Source organism: Ursus maritimus, unplaced genomic scaffold (genome assembly GCF_017311325.1).
Source record: "Ursus maritimus isolate PB19 unplaced genomic scaffold, ASM1731132v1 scaffold_18, whole genome shotgun sequence".
NCBI lineage: Eukaryota > Metazoa > Chordata > Mammalia > Carnivora > Ursidae > Ursus > Ursus maritimus.
In genome coordinates, this window is record NW_024424230.1 from 36186483 (window position 1) to 36201957 (window position 15475).

The window sequence follows — 15475 nt, forward strand, 5'->3', positions numbered from 1 at the left end:
ACTGGCCTGGATGTGGTCTCTGCCCTTCTTTTGGCCTCATGCTTATTTTCTCAGACAGGCAAGAGAGCTCTCTCAGCTCCAGGAGCAACATCCAGGGCCAAGTCAGGAAGAAAGAGAAAGAGGAGCTCCAGCCATGGCCATCTCCTTTGCTAGGAAAAGTAAAAGCTTTCCACGAAACCCCAACAAAACTCTGCTTATGTTTCCTTGTTGCAAATGTGTTTGGGAAAGAGGGAAAACAGCAGGGCAAGTGGATTTTGGCAATGACATTGGGTCAGCCAACAGTGTTTGCCACATTCCTTGGCCACTTTCGTTTTCATGGGCAGATGGCTGATTTTGCCTCCTGCATTCGGGAAAAAACAAAAGATAACTGACAACCTCCTGCCATCAAATTTGTCAACCTACCTACCTCCCTCACCCATCGTTTCCCCTCCGAATGAAAGGGGGTCTCTCTGGTCCCTAACCACTTCTTCCCACCTCTGAAGGACCTTGGCTGCCATCAGTTACTATCCCTCTCTTCTATCTCTTCATCCTTTGCCCTCCTTGAGGATACATCTCTCGACATTCAAATACAGTGATGTGACCGGCCCTCCAACTCTATACTTCTTTAGCGTGTCTTTACAACATTTGAGCTGGTAGCTAGCTAATCCCCTGAGTGAGGGGGAGCAAAATGGCCCTTAGCTTTGACTTCTTCATATGTATCCATTTCTTTAACCCAGAATGATCTTTCAAAAACATACATTTGATCATGTCCCTTCCTTGCTCAAAACATAGGCTTCCCATTGCTTTTAATATAAAGTTAATGCCTACACAAAATTTTTGAGGCTTTTTGTGATCTGACCACAGCTTACCACTTCAGCTCTCTCTCTTGCCATTGCATCCTTTATACTCTATGCCAAAGCCATTCTGAATCATCAGAAGTTGTTCTGCCTCCAGACCTTTGCGTGTGTTCCTTTTGAACTCTTACTGGCTTCTGTACTTAACTCCTGTGTATTTTAGCTTAGATGCCACTTCTTCCAGGAAGCCCTCTACCCTAACATGCAAAGAGTAGGTTGGGGACCACTACCACACCCTTCTATTTATTACATAGCAGTCTATTCTTACTGGTACTACATTCATCACACAAAATATCAAGCTGCAAATACGGCCCCAAGCAAGAGGAGGATGAACGATACTTGGGAAGAAAGAAGTCATGAGATAGCCAAAAAAAGAAAAAAAGAAAAAAATGAAAAAGCCCTCTTGCCCCCTGGGAATAATGGTGAGGCAAAGAGAAGGTCAGACACAGGTGTCCCTTTACCTCTGCACCCAATCCCTGCAGAAATGCCAGAGGGGATTGGGAGAGAACTTGAAAGGCAAGAGGGTCTGGGCCAACTTGCCATAGAGTGCATTGGGAGAGCAATTGCTGAACAGACTTCCTGTTCTCCAACACTGGACTATTGTAGAAGTGGCAATGCAGTGTTAGGCAAAGGGTCTCTACCAGCTAACATATGACTTAAAAGATCTGTAGCAGTTCTCCATGCTCACTGGGGCCCTGAAAAAGGGTTGATTGTACCAGCTGGAGAGTTGGGACCGTTGCACAAAGTAACTTTGTGCATCTTATAGCTAACAGCTGCAGGACCCAGCAGGCCCAGGAGCAGCTGGGAGTCTCAGCCATACTTTAGAGGGTGGCTAGAACCAATGTGGAGATGACAAATGAAGGAAAAGATACTGGCATCCAGCCTAGCCAAAAGAACAAACCACTGGTTGCTATAGGTTTGGTGAGCAAACACCACAGCAGACCACCCGTGAAGACTAGAGCTCAGGAAAGAAGCACAGCAAGCCCATCTGAGACCCAATCCACAGCACCACCTCACCTAGGCAAATGTAAACCCCCTCCCCAGATATCCAGATGGCGGAAGAGGGCAGAGCAAGAAATAGCCATGTTAGGGAGTTGAACTTAAAATGGACTGAATAATCAAATTCTTTCACCACCACCACCCATCCAATGGGGTTGGATTCAAGAAGCAAAAATGTCAGGTATAAGAAATTAGCTCCATTTTCCTTTGCATATTTGGGAAGAATTGTGATAACTTTTTACCCCACCAAATGGGCACTTGTATCTGCTTCTGTGTTGACGCCGCTATTTTATGTTTCTTGAAAGCATGAACTGACCCATTCACTGGTGTTTCTGAAGCATCTGGCACAGTACCTGACCCATAATAGGCACTGAAACACTTGTGGAATGAAAATATTTGTAAATTATATATCTGATAAGGGATCAATATCCAGAATATGCATATACATGTAGATATGCATATGTATATATACATTCCTGCAGCTCAAAAATAACGACAGCAAAACCCCCAAACAATCCATTTCAAAAATGGGCAAAGGACATGAATAGATATTTCTCCAAAGAAGATATACAAATGGCGAATAAGTATAGGGAAAGANGTTCAACACCACTAATCATTAGGGAAATACAAATTAAAATCACAGTGAGATATCCCCTCATACCCATTAGTATGGCTTTGATTAAAAATACAAAAAAATAACCAATGTTGGCAAGGATGTGGAGAAACTGGAACACTTGTATGTTGCTGATAGGAATGGAAAATGGTGCAGCCACTGTGGGAAACAGTCTGACGGCTCCTCAAAAAGCTGACATAAAATTACCAAATGACCCAGCAATTCCACTCCTAGGTATATTATCCAAAAGAACTGAAAGCAGGGACTCAGACAGATACGTGTACACCCCTGTTCATAGCAGTATTATTCACAATAGCCGAAAGGTGGAAATAACCAAGTTTTCATTAATAGGTCAACAGATAAGCAAAATGTGATACAGACATACAATGGATGTCATTCAGCCCTTAAAAAGCAGTGAAATTCTGATAATGCTACGACATGGATGAAACTTGAAAACATTATGCTAAGTAAAATAAGCCAAACACAAAAAGAGAAATGTTGTGTGATCCCACTTATATAAGGTACCTAGAATGGCAAATTATAGAGACAAAATAGACTAGTGGTTACCAGGGCTGGGGGAAGAGAGGAATGAGGAGTTATTTAATGAATACAGTGTTTCTTTGTTACAGAAACAGTTCTGAAAACGTGTAGTGTGATGGTTGCCCAACATAATGAATGTATTTAATACTACTGAATTACACATTTAAAAATGTGTAAAGTGCTATGAGGTGCCTGGGTGGCTCAGTTGGTTAAGCATCAGACTCCTGATTTTGGCTTGGGTCATGACCTCGGGGTCGTGAGATCAAGCCCCGTGTTGGGCTCTGCGCTCAGTGTGGGGTCTGCTTGAGATGCTCCCTCTCTCTCTGCTCCCCCCCATGCATGCTCTCTCTAAATAAATAAAAAAATCTTTAAAAAATGGTTAAAATGGTAAATTTTATGTATATGTTGCCACAATTAAAAACAAAAGCATTGAAGGAAACAAAAGAGAAATTACTTTTATATAATCCCTGCAAAAGTAGAAGCAAAACCTTATGGAATGAATGTTTTTGAAAGGCAGAGGATCTGGAGGGTAAAATCCAGACAAGTGTTTGGTGACAGTGCTGACTGAATGTGAGCCCAAATAGTGTTCTCTTTGCCACTAACATTGAGGGCAGGCAACGATGAGACGATGCCAGCAGCTCTAGAAGAAGATTCAGATGGACTATATAGGTAACAAATCCTGGACAGCTAGTAAATAATATTAAAATTAGTTGTAATTTCCATCTTGAATACGAAGTATTTCCTTGTGGGGCACCTGGGTGGCTCAGTTGGTTAAGCGACTAACTACTGATCTCAGCTCAGGTCTTGATCTCAGGGTTGTGAGTTCAAGCCCTGTGTTGGTCTCCATGCTGGGTGTGGAGCATACTTTAAAAAAAAAAAAGGTATTTCCTTGTATAAAGCTATATGCTAAATTAATTATTGATTCCTGAAACTTTACCTAATGGATGCTCTTAATCTTTTTTGAATTTGAATTTAGCTCAGATTAACTAGCTTGTCTTCAGCTGAAGGATTATTTTTATTCAGAGGCTAGAATGACATTGGTTGGCCGCTTATGAAAAGTGTGGAACTCTGGCATCTGAGCTAAGGATCAGCTGGGTAGATCTGCTATCTTTTCCTATGCAGCTTGGCTGGGCTCCAGTACATTGCAGGAGTTGTCAGGATGTCAGGTAGCATATCATCATTCGGACAGGTCAGTGGGACTGCATTAGCACTGGATGAGTCCATTAGACTTTGCTTTTATTCACTGCCTATTAGCAGCCTTGTCGCCCAAGTGGTTTCATTTAGTTATTTATTGACCTCTCAATATTCATTCAACTCCAGATGATTAATCTAAGCCAGTTATGGTAACCCTCTTCCACCTGCAAGTAATTTTGATTTAGGAATGGGCATATCGGGACGCATCTGGCTTAGTTGGTTCAGCGTCTGCCTTCGGCTCAGGTCATGGTCACAGGGTCCTGGGATCAGAGCCCTGTGCGGGGCTCCATGCTCAGTGGGGAGTCTGCTCCTCCCTCTGCCTCTGCCCCTCCTCCCTTCATGCTCTTTCTCATTCACTTTCTCTCTCTCAAATAAATAAAATCTTAAAAAAAAAAAAAAAGGAATGGGCATATCACCCAATCTGGGTCAATGAGACTGAGGGGAAAACTGTTTTATGGTTTCTGGGAAAAGTTTGCTTTCTGTAAAAAGGAGACAGAGAAGTGATGATACCTTTCTATGTCGGGATGTTGCTGTGACTGGCTACTGTGGCAGGCAATGCTGCGACAGCTGGCAGACGAGGCTGACACGTGGTGGAAGGAGCTAAGAAGTGACTAACATATCATAATTAAAACAAAAAAAAAATCCACAGAGAAGTGGGACTCGAGTCCTGATGTCCTGTTCCTTGACATACTTACATAGAAAATAAGAAAGGTTTAAAATCAGTGACCTAATTATCCACCTTAAGACTCTGGGGAAAAAAGCTAAAGAGGAATTTAAAACCAAAGTAAGTAGAAGGGACATAATGATAAAAGCAAGAACAGAAGCTCAGGTCCCAGGGAAGGCAGAGTAAGCACATTCCACCCTGTCTCTCTCCACAGAGAGATTCCCACACAGAATCCTGGGCACAGTGAATGAAGCAGCTCCCTGAGCTCCTCAAAGTAAATAAGAGCCAGCAGATTGGGGAAGACAACTAGAATTTGAAGCTCCACTGAACTGCATTGAATTTACCCTTTTTTTCCTCCTTGGTATCTCTTAGCCTAGATTCAGCCTCCTAGCCTGAAACGCAGAAGTGCCCACAGAGAGAGAACAGGAAGAACTCCAAGAGAAATGTTCTGTGTCCAGCCTACGCAGTAGGAAAAGGGCTCCTAAGGGTCAGAAAGAGTGGGGGAAATCCCTTATCTTTTTTTTTTTTTCTTTTCGAAAGAGGGAGGTGGGAGAGGGGCAGATGGAGAGGGAGAGAGAATCTTAAGCAGGTTCCATGCCCAGCGTGGAGTCTAACACGGAGCTTGATCTCACAACCCTGAGATCATGACCCGAGGCGAAATCAAGAGTAAGACACAAAATGGACTGAGCCACCCCGACACCCCAATCCAATATCTTTTTTTCTTCATTTGACTTCTCTCCAGGCAATACCATGGCCATGGCAGCAGCAGCAACTCTGCAATGGCAGGGGTCCCAGGGAAGTCACCTTAAACTCGGAGGGAGGGGAACCCTTAGCTCTGATCAGAGGAGCTGTGGTTCCCAGAGCATGGTGCCAATCCCCGTGGCTTTTCTTCTGTGTCCTATCACTGATTGACCAGGATGCAGACATAGTTGAGAGAAGTCAACAGCAGAGCAAGAAGGAAATAAAAGCCCAAGCTTTCTAGCTGGAAGACTGCTAACGGAGGCTTCGGGGAGCCAGAAAAATGTTGACTTTATTGCAAAGAGCAGAGAGATCAAGTGTAATCCCTAAAAGTAATGTATGAACACCTCTGCTCACCTCTACAGTGCACCTGCGTGCATCTGACCCTAAAGAGTGGAGCACAGGCATTGAGAACTGAGCTCCAGGGTAGTCTACGTCCCCAGATCCAGACTGGCCACCAGGTGGCATGCACAAAGGACTGGAAATGTTTGAAAACTGAACTGACTTTGGAACCGCAGCCCACACAGAACTTGTGGCCTAACCCGACCTGGGGCAACTGCCTGCTAAAACAAACAAATCAACTTTCTGCTTAGGGTTTAAAGTAATACCCAGAATCTGATAACATAGTATCAAAATGTGCGGGATACAATGCAAAATTATTAGGCATAGGAAGAACCAGGAATATCTCAATTTGCAAGGAAAAAGAAAATCAAATGATGGCACTGCCTAAATGACACACGGTAGAACTATCAGAAAAAGACTTTAAATCAGGTATTATAACCATGCTTAAAAAGTAAGGGTGAATGAATGGAAACAGGAAACATCAGGAAAGAAATCAAAGATATAAAGAAGACACAAATAGAAATTTTATAGCTGAAAAACACAGCAACCAAAGTAAAATATTCATTGGATGAGCTCAGTGGAAGAAAGCAAGCGACAGATGAAATAGTCATCTATAGAGATCAACGGAAATTACCCAATTTAAACAACACTGGGAATAGTAGATTGAAAAACAAAATTCTTAATGAACGTAGGCACAAAAATCCTCAACAAGTATTGCCAAATTGAATTCAGCAATGTATAAAAAGAATAAAACACCTGGACCAAGTGGGGTTTATCCCAGGACTATAAGGTTGGCCCCGTAGTCAAAAATCAAAGTAATCCACTGGATTAGCAGTTTCAAAAGGAAAAACCACGTGGTCATATCAACTGATGCAGAAAAAGTACTTGACAAAATTCATCATCCATTTATGTTACAAATAGAAGGTAACTTCCCCAGACTGATAAAGTGCATCTGTTAAAAACCTAGAGTTCACCACCCACCAATTAGAAAGGCCAAAATGTGAAACACTAACAACAACAAATGCTGGCGAAGATATCAAGCAACAGGAACTCATTCATCGCTGGTGGGAATGCAAAATGGTACAGACACTTTGGGACACATTTTGGCAGGCTTCTTACAAAATCAAACATATTCTCACCTTATGACTTGGCAATCATGCTCCTTAGTATTTACCCAAAGGAGTTGAAAATGCACATTCACACAAAAATGTGTACACAGGTGTTTATGGCAGCTTTACTCCTAATTGCCAAAACTTACACGCAACCAAGATGTCCTTCAGTAGGTGAAAGGGTGCATAAACTGTGGTACATCACAGACAATGGAATATTATTCAGTGCTAAAGAGAAATGAGCTATCAAGCCATGAAGAGACATGGAGAAACCTTAAGTGCATGTTACTAAGAAGTCAATCTGTAAAGACTGCCTACTGTATGATTCTGCTATACAGAGGACTTCCTGGAAAAGGCAAAACTATGAAGACAGAAAGATGAGTAGTTGCCTGGGGGTGGGGGAGATGAAATAGGCAAGCACGGAGGATTTTTAGAGCAGTTAAAATACTCTGCATGAGGGCGCCTGGGTGGCTCAGTCAGGTAAGCATCTGCCTTCAGTTCAGGTCATGATCTCGGCGTTCTGGTATTGAGTCCCACATCGGGATCTCTGCTCAGTGGGGAATCTGCTTCTCCCTCTCCCTCTCCCTCTGTACTCTCCCTCTCTCTGAAATAAATAAATAAAATCTTAAAAAAAAAAACCTCTGTAAGATATCATAATAATGAACGTATGTCATTATACACTTGTCCAAACCCATAGACTGTATAATACCAAGAGTGAACCCTAAGGTAGACCATGGATTTTGGGTGATTATGATGTGTCAATACAGGTCCATCCTTGGTAAAATATGTGCTATTCTGGTGAATAATGTTGATAATGGAGAAGGCAATGCATGTGTGGGGCTTGAAGGTATATGGGAAATCTCTCTACCTCCCTCTCGATGTTGTAAACCTAAAGCTGCTCTAAAAAAGCGAAGTCTTATACAAAACAAAACAAAAACCCTGGAGTCAAAATCATACTCAGTTATGGAAGACTGAATCCCTTCCCTCCCTATGACTGGGAACAAAGAAAGTACGTCCAGTCTTTCCATTCCTACTCAGTATTGTATCGGAAGTCCTAACCGGTGCAATAAAGCAAGAAAAGGAAAGGTAATAGAGTTTGGGAATTAAGAAATAAACTTTCCCTTTTTGTAGATAACATGATTATCCACATAGAAAATTCTACTGAATCTATAAAAAAAGCTTCTAATGGAGTTATGATGGTTAATTTATGTGTCAGCTTGACAGGGTTAGGGGATGCCCAGATAGCTGATAAAACATTATTTCTGGGTGTGTCTGTAAAGGTATCTCCAGAAGAGATTAGCATTTAAATCAGTAGACTGAAGAAAGAAGTTCATCCTCACCAATATGGTGGGTGTCAACCAATCCCTTGAGAGCCTGAACAGAACTAAAAGGCAAAGGAAGGGCGATTTTGTTCTCTTTGCTTTAGCTGAGACATCCATCTTCTCCTGCCTCTAGGACAGCAACCAGACTGAATTATATCACCAGCTTTCCTGGTTCTCCAGTTTGCAGACAGCAGACTGTGGGACTTCTCAGCCTCCAGAACTGCATGAGCCAATTCCTCTAATAAATCTCTTTCTATATATGTTATATATCCTTTCTTTCTGTTTCTCTGGAGAACCCTGATTAATACAGGAGTTTGTCAAGGTTGTAGGATAAAAGTCAAAACACAAGAATCAATTGCAGTTGACCCTTGAACAATGTGGGGTTAGGGGCACCAAACCCCCTACACAGTCAAAATCCATGTATAATTTTTGACTCCCCCAAAACTTAACTACTAACAGCCAACTTCTGACCAGAAGCATTATAGTCAATTAATACGTATTTTGTATATGTATTACGTATGTATTCTTACAATAAAGTAAGCTAGAGAAGAAGTATTAAAATCATAGGGAAGAGAAAATACATTTACAGTACTGTGTTGTATTCATATATTAAAAAAATCCCCATATAAGCAGATCCACACAGTTCAAACACATGTTGTTCAAGGGTCAGCTGTATATTTTAAATACTGGCAATGTACAACTAGATATTTTAATATATGATTTTAAATAGCTCCAAAAACCATTTATTGCTCAGGAATAAATTGAACAAAACATGGGCAGGATTTGTACATTGAATTCTACAAAGTGCTAATGAATAAAATCAAAGAAAATCAAGCATAGGAAATATAGTCAATACTATCATAATAACTTTGTATGACACCAGATGTTAACTATACTTATCAAAGTGAGCATTTCATAATGTCTATAATTATTGAATCACTATGTTATACACCTGAAACTAATATAATATTGTATGTCAACAATACTTCATTAAAAATAAAAATTTTAAAAATTTTAAAAATCAAAGATCAAAATGAATGGCAAGATCTAGTGTATTAATGGATTGATGGACTCAATATAAATAACATGCCAATCGTCCATAAACTGACCAATAGATTTAATGCAATTCTGATAGAAACTCCAGTAGGATGTTTTTGTAAATATGGGCAACTAATTCTAAAAGTTGTATGGAGTGCTAAATAAACTAAATAACTGAAATAATTTTAAAGAAGGAAAACAAAGTTGGAGGTTTCATGCTATCAGATTTTTAACTATTATAAAGCTATAGTAATCAAGGGTATGGTATTAGCAAAGAGATAGACACATAGATCAGAATAACAGGCTAGAGAGTTTGGAAATAGACCCACAGAAATATGGCCAATTGATTTTTTATAAAGATGAAAAGGCAGGGGGCCTGGGTGGCTCAGTCAGTTAAGCATCCGCCTTTGGCTCAGGTCATGATCCTGGAGCCCTGCGATCGAGTCCTGGGATCAGCACCCTGCATCTGGCTCCCTGCTTGGAGGGGAGTCTGCTCCCTCTCCCTCTGCTCATGCTTTTTCTCTCTCTCTCTTGTTCACTCTCTCTCTCAAATAAATAAATAAATAAAATCTTTAAAAAAAAAAGATGAAAAGGCAAATGGAAACAAAAGAAGCTGCTTAAAATTGGACAATTGGACCTCTATATGCAAATCCTCCCCCTCACACAAACCCTAACTTATAATTCACACATTATACAAAAATTAATGCAAAATAAACCATGTATCTAATGTTAAATATAAAAATATAAAACTTTCAGAAGAAAACATAAGAGAATCTTCATGTCCTGGTGTTATGTATTCTTAGCTATGACACCAAAAGCACTATTTATAAAATTTAAAAAATGGATGAATTGGAATTCATCAAAATTAAACATTTTTCTGTGAAACACACTATTAGGAATAAAATTCAAGTCACAGACTGGGAAAGTATTTGCAAATGACGACATAAAAGACTTGTATTTAGAATATACACAGTACTTCAAAATTTTAGCAGTAAAAAAACTTTTTTTAAATGAGGTGGCATGGAGGGTGGGGGCAGTTGAACAGGCACTTCACAGAAGAGTGTTTATAGATGGCAAATAAGCAAATGAAAAGTTGCTCAACATCATTAATCTTTAGGGAAATGCAAATAAAAACCACGATCAGATATGACCGTACGCATATTAAAATGGCTAAACAATGACAAAAGATAACACCAAGTGCTGGTGAATCTGTGGAGGATCTAGAACACTCATACATTGCTGATGGTAATGCAAAATGGTACAGCCATTCTGGAAACAGTTTAGCGGTTTCCTATAAAAGCAAGCATATACTTTCTGTGTGTGTATGAGTGAGAAAGAAAAGAGAGAACTAGAATCTCCTTTAACTGTGGACTTCATTATAATATTTAAACATAGCTGTCAACATATTTCCAGTTGCATATTTTACATATATTTTTTAAAGATTTTATTTAATCTTTAAATTAAAGATTGAATCACTATGTTATACACCTGAAACTAATATAATATTGTATGTCAACAATACTTCATTAAAAATAAAAATTTTAAAAATTTTAAAAATCAAAGATCAAAATGAATGGCAAGATCTAGTGTATTAATGGATTGATGGACTCAATATAAGTAACATGCCAATCGTCCATAAACTGACGGACGTCAGTCGTTAGGCGTCCGCCTTCTGCTCACATCATGATCCCAGCGTTCTGGGACCGAGCCCTGCATCAGCTCCCTGCTCAGCGGGGAGCCTGCTTCTCCCTCTCCCACTCCCCCTGTTTGCGTTCCCTCTCTCGCTGCCTCTCTGTCAAATAAATAAGTATTTATTTGAGCGAGAGAGCACAAGCAAGGGGAGCAGTAGAAGGAGAGGGAGAAGCGGGCTCCCTGCTAAGCAGGGAACCCGATGCAGGGCTCAATTCCAGGACCTTGGGATCATGACCTGAGCTGAAGGCAGATGCTTAACAATCTGAGCCCTCCATGCACCCCCATTTTACATATTGTTCACCAACAATATTCTCTAGGCAGATTCTCTAGGCAGGGGGAAAGCCATATATAAAAAATACATTATATATATTATATATAATTTCTTATATATGTAATTTTTAATGCTTACTTTCCAAATTCATATTTTGTGTGCCATATATTATTGATTCTGGCTTAATGTTTCAATTTATTTAAACTAAAAAAAAAAAAAGTCATATGTATCAGTCAGCTCCAGCTGCTGTAACAAAGTACCATAGATGGGGAGCTGAAATAACAGGAATTTATTTCTTACAGTTCTGGAGGTTGGGAAGTGCAAGATCAAGATGCCAGCTGATTTGGTTCTCTGGTGAGGGCTGTCTTCCCAGCCTGCAGATGACCACCTTCTCACTGTGCTCTCACGTGGTGGGGAGAGAGGAAGCAAGCTCTCTCCATCTCTTCTTATAAGTGCACTAATGCCCACCCTCATAACCTCATCTAAACCTAATTACTTCCCAAAGGGTCCATCTTCAAATACCTTCACATTGGGGATTAGGGCTTCAACATGTGAATTTGGGGGGTAGGCACAAACATGCAGCCCATAATATTATATGACTCAGCAATCCCTCTTCCAGATAGTTACTCTAGAGAAATCAAAACTTATGTTCACACAAAGCCTGTCCATGAGTATTTATAGTAATTCTATTCATAACTGCCCACATCCAGAAACAACCCAAAAGTCCTTCAATGGTTGAATGGATAAACAAACTATGATGCCAGCAGTAAAATACTACTCAGCATAAAATGAAATGAACTATGGAGACATGCAGTAACACGGATGAATCTCAAAGGCATTATGCTGAGTGACAGGCATGTAAAATTTATATACTTTATGATTCCATTTATATTACACTCTGAAAAAGTCAAAACTATTTTGATGGATAATAAATTAGTTGTTGCTATGGGTTAGGGATGTAGAAAAGTTGTAAGTACAGCCTGAGGAAGTTTTATGGAATGATGGAACTATTCTGCTTTATGATTTTGGTGGTAGTTTCACAAATCTATACATGTATTAAAATTCATAAAGCTACATGCCAAAACAAGAGTCAATTTTGCTGTATATTGTTTTAAAAAAGAACTCCATGAAATAGACAACAAATAATTGAGCAAATAAACAAAGCCAAAAGTTGGTTCTTTGAAAAATAAGTAAAATTGATGAATTAGAAGCAAACTGATAAAGAAAAGGAAACCAAAAATTACCAATTTTAGGAATGAAAGAGAGGACATCACTACTGATCCAATAGACATTAAAAGGATATTAAGGAAGTAGTATGAAAAACTTTATGCCAATAAATTTGACAACTTACATGGATTAGAGAAATTTCTTGAGAGACACAAACTACTTCCTCTTACATCTCATTGACCACAATTGAGTCACATGGCCATTCCTAGCTGCCAGGGAGGCAAAGTGAGTCTCTGGCAAAGAGAACCAGAATGGTCAATCACAGCTTACTCTGTATGGCTGGGCACAGTGTTGCCCCCCTCCAATCAAAAAAATCAGGAATGTATTAGAAGTAATGGGGAGTAGTTTCTTTTTTAAGATTCACTTATTTATTATGAGAGGGAACGAATGAACATGCAGACCCACAAGCAGGGGGAGGGGTAGAGGGAGAGGGCAACAAGCAGACTTCCTGCTGAGTGGGCAGCCAGAGAAGGGCTCCATCCCAGGACTCTGAGATCATGACCTGAGCTGAAATCAAGGGTTGCTATTCAACTGGATGAGCCAACCCAGGTGCCTGGGAGTGTTTTATGTAGGGAGTTAACAATGGCTGCCACAGGCTTTTAGCTACTTGAAATCAAAAGACTCCTGGTGCAGTGCCCTTACTGGCTAAAACAGAAACTTTAACCAGTGTAGTTTAAATGCCCAAAGAAAATACTTCTGAACTGAGGGGACGGACGGAGAGCTTCAAAATAATTGTTACAGGAAAGCCTAGAAAAGATTATGATTATTCTTGAATGAAATCTGATTTAAAGCAGGTCTGAAGGGCTGTGCTTTCCTTCCCATGTGAAAATTTTCTTACTTTGCTTCCTGCATCTTTGGGTGCCTCTCTTCCCCTTCAGCACACTACCTCACGTAGGTCTCCCTCCCCCGACTGTATTCTGTTCTTCTCTTACTGGAGTATTTCTATCCTGCCTTATAAATACGTGGGGTTTTGTTGTTGTTGTTGTTGTTGTTGATCTCCTAAACAAGACAGTAATGTTAAAAGAAGGAATCATGACTTCATTGTAGTCACATCTAGGTCTCTGGAACCCAGGTAGTATCTACCTGGTTTTTGTTTTTGTTTTTTACCATTAGTTAGTGAATGAGATGCTTTCAAAGCAAGGTCGAAAGATTTAGCTGGTAAAGAAACAACAAGCTTTTTTAGATTTAGACAGATCAGTACTTACATAGATAGTGGAACCAAGAGTGGCCAAAAGGTGCCAGCTCCCCAGGAGCTATTGTCTCACACCAAAAGGATAACCCCCAAACAAAAGGAGTCAGATGACTTCAACTTGAGATCTGGAATGCCTTGTTGCTAAGGGGCTAATGCCGTGCTGTATCTGAGTGTTTTATAGTCTGCAGCTGTATTCCAGGCAGGTGAGGCAGAAACCCTCATCACAACCCAGCAAGCAATGAAGAGCTGTCTCACGACAGTCTCCTTGGAAGACAGGGATGTGAGTGGCAAAAGGCCTTACTGCAGCTCCTCACAAGCCTCTCATGCTCTCACATTCTGGGAGGATCACAAGGTGTTCTGCCAAGACTCGCATCAGCTGCAGTTCAAGCCTCACCTGCATGACCTATGTAGGTATGTGCAAGGTTGTCCAACGCGGGTGCGGAGCTATTCCTTACACTCAGGCTGCTCAGAGGACATGATGCTCTATCTTAACTGTATCTTCAAGATGGCAACAAGGGCCACCATTCAGGAAAGAGCACACATAATGGAGCTCAGAAGGAGGGTGTTTCAAAGTGGGTGTTGTGGGTCCCTGCCCTCAAAAGAATAAATTAGAGAGGGACAACTCATTGTGGTTTCCATTTACTCTCTTAGAAAGAATTACGAATAATAAAATGAATCCCAGGCAAAGAGTTTTATAAAATTTTGCAACACTTTCAACGTCCCCAAGTATTTGTTTGATATCGTTTATCTTTTTTGTTTTCTACCATTAATTAGATGTAAAAACTCTTAAAGCAAAACAAAATAAAAATGCCTCGAACTAGCCTTTCGGGTCACAAAAGAGGGAAAAGTTGGGAAAAGCAGCCAAGCAGCTTGGCGGCAGTAGCCAAGTAGGAGAGTGAAATGGCTGGATTTTGAAACCTCCTAAATGAGGAAAGAGAGAAGAGGCACCAGAGTTAGCAGGGGTTCTGGGGAGACAAATTCCAGTCAGATGGTAAATTAGTGCTATACCATCAGCAGCTCGCTCATTAGCTCTCTCATTCACGAATCCAGCAGAGGCTGAGGGCACTTTATGAGGCCCTGAATGAAGCAAAAAGCTGAAGCCTGAGGATCTTGAAATGCTTCTGGAAGGCTGAACCTGCACTTCTAACATAGACCTTAAACAACAGGGCTCTTTTGTGCGGTTTCTGATGCCTGACATGTGACCTAGCAAAAAGGGGCAGTGTGACAAGCTCACATTCATTCATTTATTTAACAAATATTTATTGAGTTCTCTATGTACCAGGCAGTCAGCATTCTAGGACTAGGTGGGGATACTGTGGTGTACAAGACAAACAAGATCCTTGACCTTATGGGACTTACAGACCAAAAAAAAAAAAAAAAAAAAAGAAAGAAAAAGAAAGAAAGAAAGAAAAGAGAAAAGCAAAGAACAGGGAAATGAATAAGTGAGATCACTCTACTCTGCTATGAAGGGTGGAGAGACTTCCAGTGAAGCTAAGAATCCAGGGTCACAATAAGCCTAAGAGCTGAGGTCAGAGTGGGGAGGCAGGCAACAGACGACAGGAGTTTTTGTATCATACTTAAGGCGGTGGGGATCCTTTGAAGGCCTTTAAATAGGGGAATGCAGTGGGCCGATTTACCTTTCCAAATGATAACTTCAATAGCTGTTTTGTGGAATAAAATGTCAAACCTGAAGTCCAAAGA